Genomic DNA, 16,036 nt, shown 5'->3' on the forward strand with positions numbered 1-16,036 from the left:
CCATAAGAAGTGTGCAGGTTCTGAATATATTTTGAGGGTGGAGGCAATAGGATTTCCAGATGGATTACATGTGGGTTTTGAGAGGGAGAGGAGTCAAGGACAACTCCAAATTTTCTGGCTTGAGCGAGGGGAGAAAGGGGTTGCCAACATTTAAAATCAGATTTAATAATCCAGACTTCCAGCTACTCTGAAAACACTAGGAGATGTGGTCAACTACATATCGACATTCTTTAAAAGACAAAAATCAGCTGAAGCTGGGAAGCAGCTGCCCCCTGAAGAGAGGACACTGGCCTTCTGACGCACTGCACATCTTGCTCCCTGGTGTCTTACGCCTGGCCTTCTGGGTAGTAAACAGCTGTTTGTATCTGACTGCTGCAGTTGACCCCTACCCAAAGTTTTCTCGTACACTTATTATCACACAGTAGAACATAAACTTGCCCATAACTTTGACTAAAGAGAGGGAAGGTTTGACAAAGTATTTATTTGAAAGCAGGGTATTAAAAAGGGCACCTATTATTATAGATTTTTCTTTCCATGGTGATTTGACAGCAACCTGGGACAGAGGTCCATCCTGTCTCTCTTCTCAATGAACAGAGCAGCTCTTTGAAGGAATGACTTTCCGCATATTGTGACTCTGTCAAGCCTAAATCCCACTCACTTGACAGTCTATGTCTGCAGTGCCCTGTAGGGAGGTATGGTGCTGGACCATACCAGGTTCAGTAGCACATCTTACTACACGTGTGATTTCTAAACAAGGGTGCTCTGAATCCCATGTTGGTGAGGAATATTGGTTCCAGGCTGGTGCTATTACCAACAAGCCTGGTGACTGGTAAATTACTTACCTTCTCTGTGTTCCTGTTCCTCAACAAACAGTGGAGATGCACTACCATAGGGATTCTTAAACTCTAATGTGTGTGTGAATCCCCTGCTCTAGATGGTTATTCAGCTTCACTTACATAAGGGTCCTTGTCTTAGAATAAAGTGCTTAGTACCAATATCTCTGTGGGACACCTGATAATGCTTTCCTTCAACATAGGAAAAGAATGTGAACCCAAATATCGTTTTTTTAACATTTTTTTAATTGTTCAAGTATAGTTTTCTGCCTTTTCCCCCAACCCTCCCACCTCCCTCCCCTGTTTCCAACCCCCCTTGTTATTGTCCATGTGTCCTTTATAATTGTTTCTGCAAACCCTTCACTCTTTCCCCCTCTAATCTCCTCCCCTCTTCGCTCTGGTCACTGTCAGCCTGTTCTTAATTTCAGTATCTTTGGTTATATTTTGCTTGCTTTGAATCCAAGTATCTTGCTTTGCTTTGTCTACCAGGAAGCTCAGAGCTAAATGCAGTGTTTGGTAACCACAAAACCATTTTACCTAAGGGATTTCAGTACAACATTTCCCCCCTTCCTTCACATTCATTTTAATGGTTTTGATTTTATTTTTAACTGCCCAGTTGTAGGTACATTTTGATTCTAGGCAATATCAAATATTTTATGAAAACAAGTGGAGCAGAAGGGAAGCACTAGGAGGAGTAGAAAAAAGTGGTATTTTAAAAATCCAACTTTATACTAGAAACATCAGTATACATGATTTATGAAAGGGATTAAATACATATAAACCTTAGAGCTGTGCCTTACCCCAAAAGCAGCTTTGTCTCAGAGGCCTATGACCTCTAAAAACTGCCTTTAGATAGACAAAGGCAGCCATGAACAAACTGGGGCTACAGATTGGTGAGAAGGACAAGCCCTGCTGGAAAATTTCTTCCATGAAGCCTCTCTCTCTCTTATCTAATTATGATTATTTAGAGACAGAAGTAACAAATTTCATGACCTGGATTAACTTCCAATAATAAAAAAGGGTCAGATAATTTCTGGAGTTCCGGCCAAGACGGAGGCATAGATAGAAACGCTTCGCTTCCTTGCACAACCAAAAGAAGGATAACAACCAATATAAAAACAAACAACAACCAGAACAGCCAGAAAATCAAACTGCATGGAACTTTGACAACCAAGGAGTTAAAAAAAACATTCATCAAGCTGGTAGGAGGGGTGGAGACAGGCAGCCGGGCAGAGAGTACCCGCAGCACAGCGGTGGACCACGTGGGTGAGGCGGGGCTGGCTGACCCAGAAACTGAAGACTCAAAACCTCTAGCTGTAAAATCCCGTGGGGGTTGTGAAGGTGGGAGAAACTCCCAGTCTCACAGGAGAGTTCGTAGGAGAGGCCCACGAGGTCCTAGAACATACACAAGCCCACCCGCCTGGGACTCAGCACCTGAAAGGGCACAGTCTGCTTGTGGGTAGTGGGGGAGGTGATAGAAAGTGGGGCTAGAGTGGAGCGAGTAAGCGGCATTGTTTCCTCTCTGATCTCTCCCCTGCATTCATTGCAAGAAAGGAGCAAAGAGGGTTGCCTCGCTCTGGCGAATACCTAAGGGTCCACCCCCTTACAACATAATGGGTGTGCAGAGACAAAGAGATATGGCTCAAATGAAAGAACAGATCAAAACTCCAGAAAAACAACGAAGTGACAAGGAAATTGAAAACCTGTCAGATACAGAGGTCACAATACTGGTAATCGGGATGCTCACAGAAGTGATTGAGTATGGCTGCAAAATGAAGGAAGAAGTGAAGGCTATGCAAAGTGAAATAAAGAAAAATATACAGGGAACCAACAGTGAAGGGAAGAAAACGGGGACTCAAATCAATGATTTGGAACAAAAGGAAGAAATAAACATCCAACTGGAACAAAATGAAGAAACAAAAATTCAAAAAAATGAGGAGAGGCTGAGGGACAACTTTAAATGTTCCAACATTCAAATCATAGGGGTGCCAGAAGGAGAATAGGAAGAGCAAGAAATAGAAAACTTATTTGGACAAATAATGAAAGAAAACTTCCCCAATCTGGAGAAGAAAATAGACTTCCAGAAAGTCCAGGAAGCTCAGCAAGTCCCAAAGAAGTTGGACCCAAGGAAGCATACATCAAGGCACATCGTAATTATGTTACCCACGATTAAGGGTAAAGAGAAAATCTTAAAAGCAGCAAGAAAAAAGCAGACAGTTAGTTACAAAGGAGTTCCCATAAGACTATCAGCTGATTTCTCAAAAGAAACCTTACAGATGAGAAGGGGCTGGAAAGAAGTATTCAAAGTCATGAATAGCAAGGACCTACATCCAAGATTACTCTATCCAGCAAAGCTACCATTTAGAATGGAAGGGCAGATAAAGTGCTTCCCAGATAAGGTAAAGTTACAGGGGTTCATCATTACCAAGCTCTTATTATATGAAATGTTAAAGGAACTTATCTAAGAAATAGAAGAAGATCAAAAACTATGAACAATAAAATGATAACAAACTCACAACTATTAACAACCGAACCTAAAAACAAAAACAAAAATGAACTAAGCAAACAACTAGAACAGGAACAGAATCACAGAAATGGAGATCTCACTGAGGGTTACCAGCAGGGAGGGACAGGGGGAGAATGGGGGATAAGGCACAGGGAATAAAAAGCATAATTGGTAGGCATAAAATAGACAGGAGGAGGTTAAGAATAGCATAGGAAATAGAGAAGCCAAAGAACTTATATGTACAACCCATGACCATGAACTAAGTGGGGGGGAATGCTGGAGGGTGGGGGGTACAGGGCAGAGGGGTGAATAAAGGGGAGAAAAAAATTGGGACAACTGTAATAGCATAATCAGTAAAATATACTTAAAATAATTTCCAAATAAAACATTTAAAAATAAGAAAAATAAAGAAGGATCAGTTTTGATATGAAGAAGAATTAAAATAAAAATGTATGTTTATAAGTAACACAAAAACTATGGGTAAAGGAAATATTAAGACAGATATTTTGTGGTAATAAATCAAAGTATTGTCTGTAAACCTGTATTCAGCCAGCAGCCAGACAAATACAAAAAAGGGCCAGCATATCAGTTCTCCTCTGGTTCCATGGGAAAATCCTGGCTTGGAAGGCAGGACACCAGCTTGACTACCAACTGGTTACACAATCTTGGGAAATTCCTGTAACCACTAGGCTGCATCTGCAAAATGAAGAGAATTTGGAGCATACAGATTCAGAAGTTCTCATAACTGAGCTCCATTTACCCAGTTTTATCCCTTTGTTTAAATCAGAACTGAGCCCACACATACTGAATGCTGGAGGCTAGAGGACAATTCTCTAGTACATCCCATGCACTTCTTCCAACTATTTAAAGAGTTGTGTTTGTTTCCAAACCTGTTAATGCTTGTTGGACTTATTATTACAATTACATAATTTAATCACATATTATATAAACTGATGAAACATGACGGTGAAAGGCAAGAACTGTTTTCTATGCAAAGCACATGGAATAGTTTGAGGATACCTGATAAAGGCAAACTCAAAATAGAATTGTCTAATGAAAAAGAAACTGTATAAAATCTAGAAGGATTCCTTCTGAAGTCTTTTCTACTGTAACAAAACTGAAACAGGAAAGCACAGAAAATGTAATCATTAGGGTATAATTAATGCAAAGAAAAATGTTAGGAGACTCCAATCAGCACACCTAGAATCAAAGAAAAGGCCCTGGACCTACATCAAGGCTCCACTGTAACGGCAGAAAGAACAAGCACCATGGTGAAATGTTACAGAAGTCCAGGCTCTTATTTAAAACCAGGCGAAACAGGCAATGACGACACTGAAATGATTTTCCAGGAAGTGGCTAGGGAGGGAGAGGAAACGTGGAGGACGAGTTTAGGGTTGTAACAGGAAAGGGCAGACAGATCCACAGATACGGTATCTGACGTGTGGCAAGTCCTTGCTCGTCTGTCAGTTAAAGACAGAATGAATCCACTCTGCAGAGGATCCTAGGCTGGTCTTTACCAAGTTCCCAAGAAGATTTCTTTAACTACTATAGTTAGTAGTTAAACTCTGCTCCTTTCTCCTCAGTTTTTAAAATATACATTTGATAAACTACTTAATGAGTAATAATATACTTTGGATATACCTGGGCAATGGGCATTGAGAAGGAGAATGCAGGATACTTTGGTTTTGTGAGAGGAAGACATGCAGAGCATGGGTAGTCCTAGGTAGAAATAATAGTTTTCAACGGCAAGACCAGGCCTGTAATTTTCTGTAACATACCATGACATCATGGTTTATTTGAGGCCAACTCTATAAATCAAGCTTTACCTAATTAGAGATTCTTCTGCAGATTTACATTATTAGAGCAAATAATTAAAACTGCTTAGGCAATAATACAAGCCAGATCTGTTTACAAAAATGTTCTTTTTTTTCCCCCTGAACTCTTTTGGTCTCCCTACCACTTACAGATCTTTCACATTTAGTAAATTATAGACTCAGAACATTTCTTTCAGTCTGACTTCACTTTCAAGGAATTCTTCAATTAACTTTACGTTGCTTTAAGCTGTTCATCCAACGAGAAAACAATCTGGTTTCTGACTCCTTGCTTGCCAATGGCTGCCATCCATGTTTGACTTTCAGACACACTGTCTCTTGAGAGCCAGGCTCTGTTTGTGTAAAACCAGCCAGTTGTCATAGCATTTTGACAAGCACTATAGAAAAACAAGGAACAATACTGCGTGGTGGCTAAACTGGAAGAATTACCACTCCAAGGGTGACTGCACTAGGGATGCATGTGACATCCACACCCAACCTCCTGGCCTGAGCCAGAAGGTAACACGTACTCCACTTTCATCCATGACCTTTCCATTTTCAGGTGCCATCTCTTTACCACCAATCCTTTTCCTTTCCTCTCCCCTCTTTTTTCAAAGCGGTTAGAACACCCGAAATTCATGGAAAGGTGTGGTTACTCTAACAACAGGCAAAAATACCAGGAGAAATCCAGGAAGCAAGAGATCGCACTACCTCTACAATGGTACAATGTTACAGGGCATCTAGTGTCAAGATCTTCAGCCAAACAGTGTAATAAAAAAGTGTGAGTTCAGAGGTGGGGACCTCAGTCTGAAACTTTGAATTTTCTCAGACTCTGGTGTAGCATCTCAATTCTCTTTGCCTCTTAAGGCTCCTCACTGAGTTGTGAAACAAATGCAAATAACAACTGGGCAGCAAAAAATAACCGTGGGAACAAATGATGGAATGGTGATCACTAAAGAAAAATACCCTTAGGTTTCCTACGTATTACAGCTGAGGCAGGCTGAATGGAATCTCACTTTCCTTTCCCCTGTGTTTGGCCAGTTTATGGGTGCCCCTTACCTATATCAGTCTTATGGAAGCACCTGTGAAGCCAACAGAATAATAAACTGAGAGTGATGTTTTGAAGTACTCTTAAATACACAAGGTCAATATAAAATGCATGTGCAATTTTTCCCGAAATCATGCTCAATGCTGTTCCCGAATGGGATGTGCAATTGCTGAAACTGCAGGCCTTTCCAAAGCAATGTTATGAACACTCTGCAGGTTATGCAGGCAAAGCCAGAGGAGCTAGAATGGCCAGGTAAAACCCGTGGGCTGGTAGTGGACTTGGCACTGGTTCAACATGGGCTAGCACGGATGGGAGGGCCACCGGAAGGTCTGCTGTTTTCTTCAGAAGAGGATTGTGCTTTGACTCCCCTCTTAATGCTACTGCTGCTGACTGTATCTGAACCAAAAGATGTATAGGATTCCTGACAGACCCAAAGTTATTCTAATACCATTTTTTTCCCTAGCCTTCCCTCTCAATTCTTACTAAAAATCCCTATGTGAATTTTATTGTATGTTTTGTTTCCAAGATACTGCAAATGCTTTGTGAAAAAAGAAGACGAATGTAACTAGGTCTGTCTCCTGCCCCTCTCTCTCACTAGCGCACACGCGTACACACGCGCTCCTGCGAGCTGACAGCTAGCATCCACGCTATTCTTTCTCCATTAAAAAGATCAGAGTTTCATAAAGTATTAGATAGTCTTTCTTTAAACCACAAATCATTCCTTCTATTGAATTGTCGTTCTGCATATTCTGAGATTTAAAAAATATGAGTGACTAAGACACCTGATATAAAATTCACTAATTTGTTAAAAGCAATGTTTTATGGAGAACCAGTACTTTTCTAAAGTTGAGTTTTAAAGTGTTCTCTCCAATGAAGCATTTCTAAAATTCTGGGAAGGGTTCATTCCCTCCTGAAGCTTCTGGCCTAATCCTGTGCACCATCAGCTTATTTCTGGAAGTGATGGTGCTAAAGATCCATAATTTGGAAGGAAACAATAAACCAAGACGGATATATTTGAGGGCACAAAAACTTAATCTCACTTTCTTAGCAATTCTAAAGAATGAACTTATTATATAGGACAGTTCTAGAGAGTGTCACCAGAAACTCAAGTAGTTTTAACAGTTTTGTTTAATGCCTAGAACAGCAGTGACATAGCGATGACTGTGTTCTCCAATTTTCTTGGTGAGAACAGTAACCTGGGGAATTTTGCATGGGGATGTGAGGTCTAGGCAATCAACAGGCCTAAAAAAGTAGAACACCCTAATACAAAGAAAATTCAAAATTGTTCGTTACCTTCTAATTTATCTCTTAGAAAATAGCAACATATATACTGAGTTGGTAAATTTTAAAATAAACACTAAAAAAATTTCAAGACTATTTGAAAACAATGTTATTCATTATTCATTTTTAACCTGCATTTTTTTGGGGGGGGTGATAAGAACAGGGTGAAACAGAGGCCACCTTCTTGCCAATTTATATTTTTATGTCTTTTAGGTCTTGGGAAAAGGTGCCCCATCTTGCAGCTCTCAAAAAAAAAAAAAAAAAAAAAAAAAAAAAAAAAAAAAAAAGACCAAAACAATGCCGAGTCTCACATGCTCTATCTCAGGCCTTCAAAATACCCAGAAGCTTAAGGAATCTACTTGGTTTCTGTGTAGATGGTATCTGCCTTCTTTTGGAAGTTCAGTGATTACAGAGGAAATATTTTGGCTTTCTAATGTAAACTCGTACAGATTTTGAACTTAAGAAACTTACAGCTTCCCGTTGTAAACTTGTCTTCTACTAAGAAACCACAGGACCAGACCATACTGAGATAATCCAGCTTTAAGAAAATCTGCAAAAGGTTTATTTGCAAAACAGCTAAGTGAATAGCAAAGAATTAGGTAAAATAGAAAAAGGGTGTGAGAACAATAAATGAAGATACAAGGATTTTAAAAGGTTGCATGGAGAAATGAAGACATTAAATGCCACATGTTAGAACATAAAATTACATGGTACATGATAAGCTTGCAAACTTCTCGATTACAGTAAGACTTTCCAAGGAATAAAACTTGTACGGCTACTGCCCAGGGTGATTATTCCATTAGAGGTATTACTCAGAAATAAAGTTGCATTTAACATGTAGAGGTTTCAAGCCAGCTTCCTTGTGCCACACTCTCCCTGCCCTCCATCTCGCACTACCCACTTCCTCTAATTGAAGAAAAAAAGAACAACTGTAGCTTTCTGGAATTCTCTCCCATAAATTCCAAGTGAATAAAAAAAAAATCAAATGAAAATAAGCCATAAAGCTTGATGAAAATCTGATGAAAATTCCCTCACTCCTTAATGTTGTGATAACAGCTTGAAAGGAAGATTAAAGTCCTATAGAATGTGAATCACATTTTTATACAAACACAAATCACACTCTTACACAAACAAGCATTGGCTTACATTTATATGGTTTAAAAAGGGAAGACTTTTAAGTAGAAAAGGAATGGAAAGATAATCAATAGTTGTACTCAAGAAGTCTTGAAATAATTTTAGAGAAAAAAAAAAGGATCTCCTACACTCTTTAACTAGGCCAAAATACCACAATTTAATTTTAAATGGCAGATAACCCAAAATTCTCACATTTCTTCTTTAACTGACTTAAAAAAATCTCAGTGTACATGTCGCTCGTAACACAAAGCATATACAGAGGAATTTCATTCTTCTGTTAGTATAGTGCTTTTCGCTTGTTCTCATTCAGTAATACGGGTGTCAGGTAGATTTGGACATGTAAATAAAGCAGAGGGTTAAAGAGGTAAAAAGATGTTGAAGGATGTGATGAGCTAGTTAACAGTGACTAATAAAGAGACAGGTAATTGCAGAACAGGTATGATTAACATGGTCACTGGGAGGTGCTAAAAACCTCATCTAGCTTTACTGCTCCAATCTGTATCACAGACTTGGAAACCTTTCCTGATCTAACACGTCAGTTCTTTCAGCTCTGTATAATGTACACCTGAGGTTGGCCTTCACTCCAGCACTCAATTCGCTTTCAGCTTAACTGGTAATCACAGTCATATAATTTGACAAATATTTTGTAAATATTGATTTTTAGTGATAGACGTTCTCAGGACACATCTATTTGACAAAGGAGAATATCAAAATGAGCCTGGTATAGAAGCCTTTTTAAGAATTCTATGGCATATGTGTGTGTATATGTGATATGACAAAATGTAAATTTATATATATATGTATGTATATATTCACAAACTATGAATTTGAAAAACTAATAAGAATGGTTTTAAAGGTCTTCGTTATAGTTCAAAATTAAACCAAGTTTCAGGCAAATATGAAATCGTTCATAAGAAAGTTTTGGACTATAATTAGATGAAAATATGCTGATTAATATTTTAGACACAACTAGTTCTCACTTGGCCATAAGATAACACAGACAGAGGTGATATAAACTCTAAATCTGTTCCTAGAAGCATTACTAAGGAAAGGGATCAAGGAAATTCAAGGAAATGTCTGCTTCCTAAATATATGGCAACATTTCATGTATTTAAAAATGTTTGAGCAACTTCAGAGTATCAAGAAATGAGGAAAAGAAGGACTCTTGAGCAGCCAAAATCTACAAGTTTCATGGACTTTACACATGAAGGAACTTCCTTGTGCGTTTTCGTTTTATATGCGTGTCCATGTGGTTGGTCATTTTAGCTTTATACTCCTAGAAGAACAGCAGCATCACTCAGAAGGTGAGCTTCGGCGAGGCGCCTTCACAGGTGTCTGTCAGTCTTCACAGCAAGGAAATCAGAAACGCTATAAAAAGCTGACCTACTAGCCCCAAAGCACAGCACTCAGCAGCTGTCTAGTGGTGGTAAACAGACTTAAGCAAACAAAAGGGCCTGACAGCTCATCACGCACAGGAGGTGCAGAATAAGCACTTGCGAAATGCAAAGTGAACTAGACTGGGTCATCAAAAAAGTTTAAATTATGGTCAGCATGTATGTTCTTTTAAGGCAAATTAGTGGAAATATTGTAGGAAAATTTTCATCTAAACCAGTTAAAATAATATACACTTTTAAAGTTTTGGAGTTTATGGTGGTGTTGGGGGAAGTTACACCAAGAATTAAGAAAATTTTATTATCTAAAATCACCATTCAAAGATTCTAGAGAGTGGGAGTTTTTCTATAGTGCAAATATCTTCATAACTTATTTTTTCTGAATGCAGTATTTAAACTTTTAAACTTAATAATCTATGGTAAAAACATGATAGAAACAATAGCAATTCGTGTATAAAAAGTGAAAAAAGTTCTTCCAATACAGATTTTAACTCCATTAACTATATATAGAAAACACCTTCTCAGGTAATCAGTTTCCACTGTTACAGAATCTAAATAAAAACAGAATGAGTGAATTATAAGCTTCTAAATATATCATAACTATTCTTAGTTTTCTTCCAAGTATATTCCCAATTAAATTAATTCAACAAAGCTAAATTTGTCTCTTTGCATATATTTTAGAAAATTATTTGTAAATATTTTACAAAATTTGTCATATTTGCACTGTGACTCTTCAAGAGTATTGATTGCTATTTTTCTTAAACTTCCTTGGCTTTTGTTAGTACATGCCACGGGACTGGTGTGCCATAGAACACACTTTGGGAAACATTGCTGGGCATCATGGCATCCTTCTTGTTCTAGGATTTGAGATCTAGAACAGGGAAAACCTATGCTTTCAGTTTTACAACTCACAAATCATCATGATTTATGTTACTTGTTGTTCAATCATATTCCCACACAATAGACATTTAATAAGTATTTATTGAAACAAACAGTATTTGAAAAAGTATCCAATTAGCTCTCATAGTGGTTTTTCCTGATCACTGATGCTACTGTTTTCCATAATACGAAGCACAGGGATAGAAGGTGCAAAGTGGACTTCAAGATCAAAACAGGGAACAAGATCACAAAAAGGTTACCAGTCAAACCTAGAGTGGTTGGAAAGTGGTTGATGTACTAAAAATGAGTACAGGTGGCACTTCTTAATCTAATGAAGGTGATCAGTGGGATATATTTGGAGGAAAAATAAACATGTTCAAAAAATCAGATAATGAATGACTGGCCTGCAGTAATGGAACTCTCACAGATTAAAAAAAATAAACAATCTGGGTTATAAAACCTTGCTAGTTTACCTAGCACTACTCAAAGGGAGGTATGGTCCGAATTTGAAACAGAAACCTTAGAGAAAAAACGGAAATTATCAGCTGGATTTAATGTATTCCCTTTATTATCATGTCATATTCAAACAATTTCTGCGTTGCAATTAGTTATCTTATGTAGATACACTCAATATCAGGGAGAATACATCAGAAACTAGAATATAAGCAACTCTAGCTCTCCTATCAGGTGTAAGATGCCATCCACTTCAAATTAATAGGGTTACCCTGGTATGTGTGAATTAGATTAGCATGGATAATATATATATATATATTAATTTTTACTGTTATTCAATTACAGTTGTATGCCTTTTCTCCCCAGGATAATATATTTTTAAAAAACTATTTTTGAGCACTTATTTTGGGGATGGAGATATAAACATCTATCTATATATCTCCTCTCATTTCTCACAACTGTCATATGTGGTGGAGATTATTTTACATTTGATATCTCTCCTCATTTATCAGATACTCAGTGAGTGCCTACCGTGTACCTGGCAGTGTGGCGAGAGTTCCAAGTATAAAAGTAAGCAAAAGCATACACAGTCCCTAACTGGGGCTTTCAGCCCAGTGAAGGCAAACCGATGAAGGAAACTGAGGCATACAGAATTTAAGAGCCAGTGTGTCTTCTGAATGTCAGTCACAGCTGTAGCAACTGTTATTTCAATAATCTCAGCACTGTTTCAAGAATCATCAGAATTCTAGAAGCAATGAATTTGAGATTGAGAATATTTAAAAATACTGTTCAACTGTTTAGAAGAAGCTTATTTTAGAAAAGAAACAAGAATTTAGTCATTCCATTTTCTATTAAATTTAATTTCAAGCAGTTTCTGCATATTTTATCTAATACAGTGTATTGGCCTTGAAATGAGACACTGTCAGAATATGCTTAGGGATCCAGAAATCAATCCATTACTGGTGACTTAGTTTTGACATCAACTCATTTTATAATTGAGGAACCCACATATCTCTGCCTTTTCTGATGGGAGCTTAGCTGAATTGCATAAAATACTTAATTTGGCACAGGGTGGGTTTCGGGGGACCTGAATTCCTCCTTAACGTCTCCCAGTCCTCACAGTATTGGGAAGAACTCTTATTCCCAGATGATCCTGCCTTTTACTAGATGATATGTATTCTTCAAAGGGCTCCTCCTTTTCTCCAAAGTTCTAAAGTATTATACTAGAATGCTGGAGTTTTCTCTGGATAAACAATTTCTCAGGAAATACAAAGACTATTTTGTTTGGCTTTGGGCTTTTAATGACATTAATAAGAAAATTAGAGAGATTCTCATAAAGAAAAAGAATAACAGCATTCAAATTAATTTATTTTTATACAACTCATAATTAGTAGACCTTATGAGTAGTTGACAAGATAGCCATTCTACCAATATCCTTTCTACTGTAAAGACATAAAAGGACCAGAAAGAATTTTTAGGTATTTTATCCTTTTGGAACATAAAAGACAGAGGAAGGTGTTAAAAATACAACTCAAGTATAGAATCAAACAACACTTTGTTTTTTTCTAAATTGTTTTTAAATACTTTGAGTTAAAGGATACCATTTAAGCCTTTCTTGCCACCTACCGTTCCCCTCACAAAGATATTCAAAAGAAATCTAATATAGGTATATGACTGTTGATAAGGGATTATCAATATGAAAAATCATCCATACAATATCATATGTTGTCAATCACAAGGCAACTGTGACTAAAATGGGAAGTTCTCTTTTTTTTAAAGTTTCTAACATTAAAATATTAAAACTCAGAAAGTCTAATATGAATATATGTGTATTCATCCATTCATTCACTCATCCTTCTATTTATTCACTCAACCAAAAGCAGAGTGCTTTGCGGAGTAGAAATGTTCCCCACCCTATATGCTCTTGAACTTGCGGGAAGAGGCCTATGTCTGAGTAACGAAGGGGTGGCCTGCTGATCTAGTAGGAAGTTTGCTTCAACCACTACATTTTAAAAATAAAATGCTAATGCCATCCCCTCACTGTTTCATCCACAGTGCAAAGACCGTGACTCTTCTCAATTAGCAACAATAAATGCCAATGTTTCATGGTCTCAATAGGATTTATAACTACTAATTACCAGGTATTTAGTTTAAAAAATTAAAACTGGTGAAAGGGAAGAGATAACAGAGTAGTAGAATTGAAGGAAAATGGCACCCAGCTGATTCTCGGGGTATTTGATCTTTTTATAAGGTTAATCTCTAAAATAGAACATACAAAAGATTGCCAGTCAAAACCACTGGGAAAGGCGTGATGCCGGGAGTAGGCTCTTTAGGCTCTGGTTGCTCACTACTCAATAGATTATATGTGCCTAGTTCTATAGAACGAGAGACATTCCCCCAAGGGAAAAGAATTGTTGGGATTCATGACTAACCCACCTACCTTTGCAGAGAGTGGGTAAGTGTATATGGTATAAAACCATATACACACATCCTTCTTACTAGTGAAAAGATCCAGAGCATCAGGGAGAAGCCATCTGATGTTTCAATGTGTCCCCTTGTCCCTCTCATTATACTCACTCTTGGAGACTTTGATCTTCTATTATTATGGACCATAAGCACTGGTACCATCTGTGTGCCACAGAATCCTGGTTTTATACTTCTAAAAGTATGTATTTTCTTTCTTCTATTCAATAACTGTGTTTTAAAATAAACAAATATCTGAAGACTCAGAACTACGATTCAAAAGAAAAGCCCTTTGATAATATCAAATGCTTTTCCCGAGATGCAGAGCAACATTTTGAGGAACGCCAGATTTCCACCAAGAACAAATGGAAAGCCACTATTCTAAAGTGGGTGAAGCCTCTACAGTAAGCCCATTTTTTTCTAAATATATTTAAATATAATAACTTGCATTTCCACTTTCTAAAAGCCAAATTTGATGGAAATAGCTATAAAGAGGTAGGTTTCTTTCCACAGTGTTTATTTGACTTATAAATATATTTAGTTCTATGCCTTTTCCCTTGTTTCCCAGCCACCCCCTGCCCCCTCTGCCTTCCATACAGAGTATACTACAGAGGTCAAAAGTGTGGGAAAATACGGACTGAGAAATCACAAAAATGAAAGTTTACATCATTTGACAAAAATAGCAATACATTACCAAATGGAAAATTCCGTTAAATGAAATGTTATTCTGATCCGATGACTTACCTGAAAACAAGAGAGAATAAAGTGAAAACTTGGTATCATAATCAAATCCTCGGTATACTAGATTCCATAAGAGATGGCAGGTATACTGCCTATCCAAAACAAACAGAAACTATACCAGTCTAGGAAACACCAATTCCTTTAGAAAAGGTAATTAACCTTAGAGAGGAAATGGCAAACAGGGAGCAAAAGCAAAGGGGAAAGGAAGTGGTATTTGCTTTCAAATCACTTGACTCTCATATTTTAAGAGGCCAATTTTGAAAATGTGGGCACATATGCATTAAAACCATAGCTAAACTGTGGCAGTATACGTATGCCACATTCCCTCCCAAGACCTTTGGTTACTGTCTTAAAGAGGGACTGTTAACGCTGCAAACTTTCAAATATCTTCACCTCATCTGACTCAAGAAAAAGGTGCCACTGTATCAAGTGCTACTGCAATTTCCTCTGTTGATTTTCTTTCCACCTTAACACTTAGATGTTTTGGCTGTTTCCTTTTTTTATTTTCCAAAGTGAACACTGATGTTCATGAAAGGTGCCAGATTAACAACCTGAGGAAATTAAGAGCTTGCTCTATCAAGAGAAAAGGCTCAGTGTAGTGGAGGTGATGAAAGTTTCCCCTACACTGTGCTCGCCTATGTACCTTAGCTCTGACCCACGGTCACCCCAGCTCTCCAGTCTTCATGGCCCATTAATGCCTTTGACTGCTTAGGTTGCTAACAGGGGCAGGCAGTCTTGTTTTTGCTTTTACTGCTACCATTATTATTACCATTGCTGTGAGCTCTCACTTGCTCAGAGAAATTACGTGGAAATTTACATTAGCTATCATTTTGCTTCAGTACGACACAACAGGAAAATAAACAGAACTCTCTTAAGTAATGCAGGTTTGGTTAAAAAAAATCCATTCACTTCTTAAAACAGGAGGCAAAGACTTGAGTGGGCAAATTGAATTCTCATTCGGGGACATTCTAGTATTTAATGGTCATAGATCTTTCATTATTCCTTTTGAGCCTACCATAAGCCGGTCAATTTTATTATTCATTAGGAAGTATAACAAAGTTTGGTGGATATTGAGGCTAAAATTATCATTATATGAGATCTGAAAATCACTATCAGCCACATTGAGAAAAATAGCTCTTTCTTATATTTACAGGCATACAGGTTTCCGAATTGTCTGAGTATTTTGCAATTGTTATTCATTAATTAATCTCTCCTAGGCCCAGGAATCTATGAAATCATTTTGCTTCAACTAGTCAGGTACTGACAACTACCTAGTGTTGGCATTCCCGTGCTGTGTAGTTCTCCATGCAAAATGTAAGGGCTGAAGGAAGACAATAATCCTTTGCCTATTTAGAGCATATAACAAAAAGGAAAGCAAAGCTAGCAAACACATGCAAAATATTAATAGAACAATGAAACATAATACTGAGTGCTCCTGACTAACGGACCAATAATTACTTAGTTATTATTTGGAAAGATCACAGAATTAATCCCAC

At 37.6% G+C, this 16,036-nt stretch overlaps 2 protein-coding genes across 9 annotated transcripts in view; one reads left to right on the forward strand and one right to left on the reverse strand.

Annotated features, from left to right (window-relative positions):
- The window catches only part of CMSS1 (cms1 ribosomal small subunit homolog), a 379,939-nt gene that overhangs the window by 162,656 nt on the left and 201,247 nt on the right, over window positions 1-16,036 (reverse strand). The window contains exon 2 of one of the 7 annotated variants that reach the window (XM_053918308.2): window positions 3,879-4,035. The exons of the other annotated variants lie outside the window; for them this stretch is intronic. The gene's annotated coding sequence lies outside the window, so the exon portion shown is untranslated. The remainder of the gene's footprint in view (window positions 1-3,878; window positions 4,036-16,036) is intronic. 7 annotated transcript variants of the gene reach the window in all.
- FILIP1L (filamin A interacting protein 1 like) overlaps window positions 1-16,036 on the forward strand; it is a 310,336-nt gene that overhangs the window by 94,321 nt on the left and 199,979 nt on the right. The window lies entirely within an intron of this gene.

This window comes from Desmodus rotundus, chromosome 2, assembly GCF_022682495.2.
Source record: "Desmodus rotundus isolate HL8 chromosome 2, HLdesRot8A.1, whole genome shotgun sequence".
Classification (NCBI taxonomy): domain Eukaryota; kingdom Metazoa; phylum Chordata; class Mammalia; order Chiroptera; family Phyllostomidae; genus Desmodus; species Desmodus rotundus.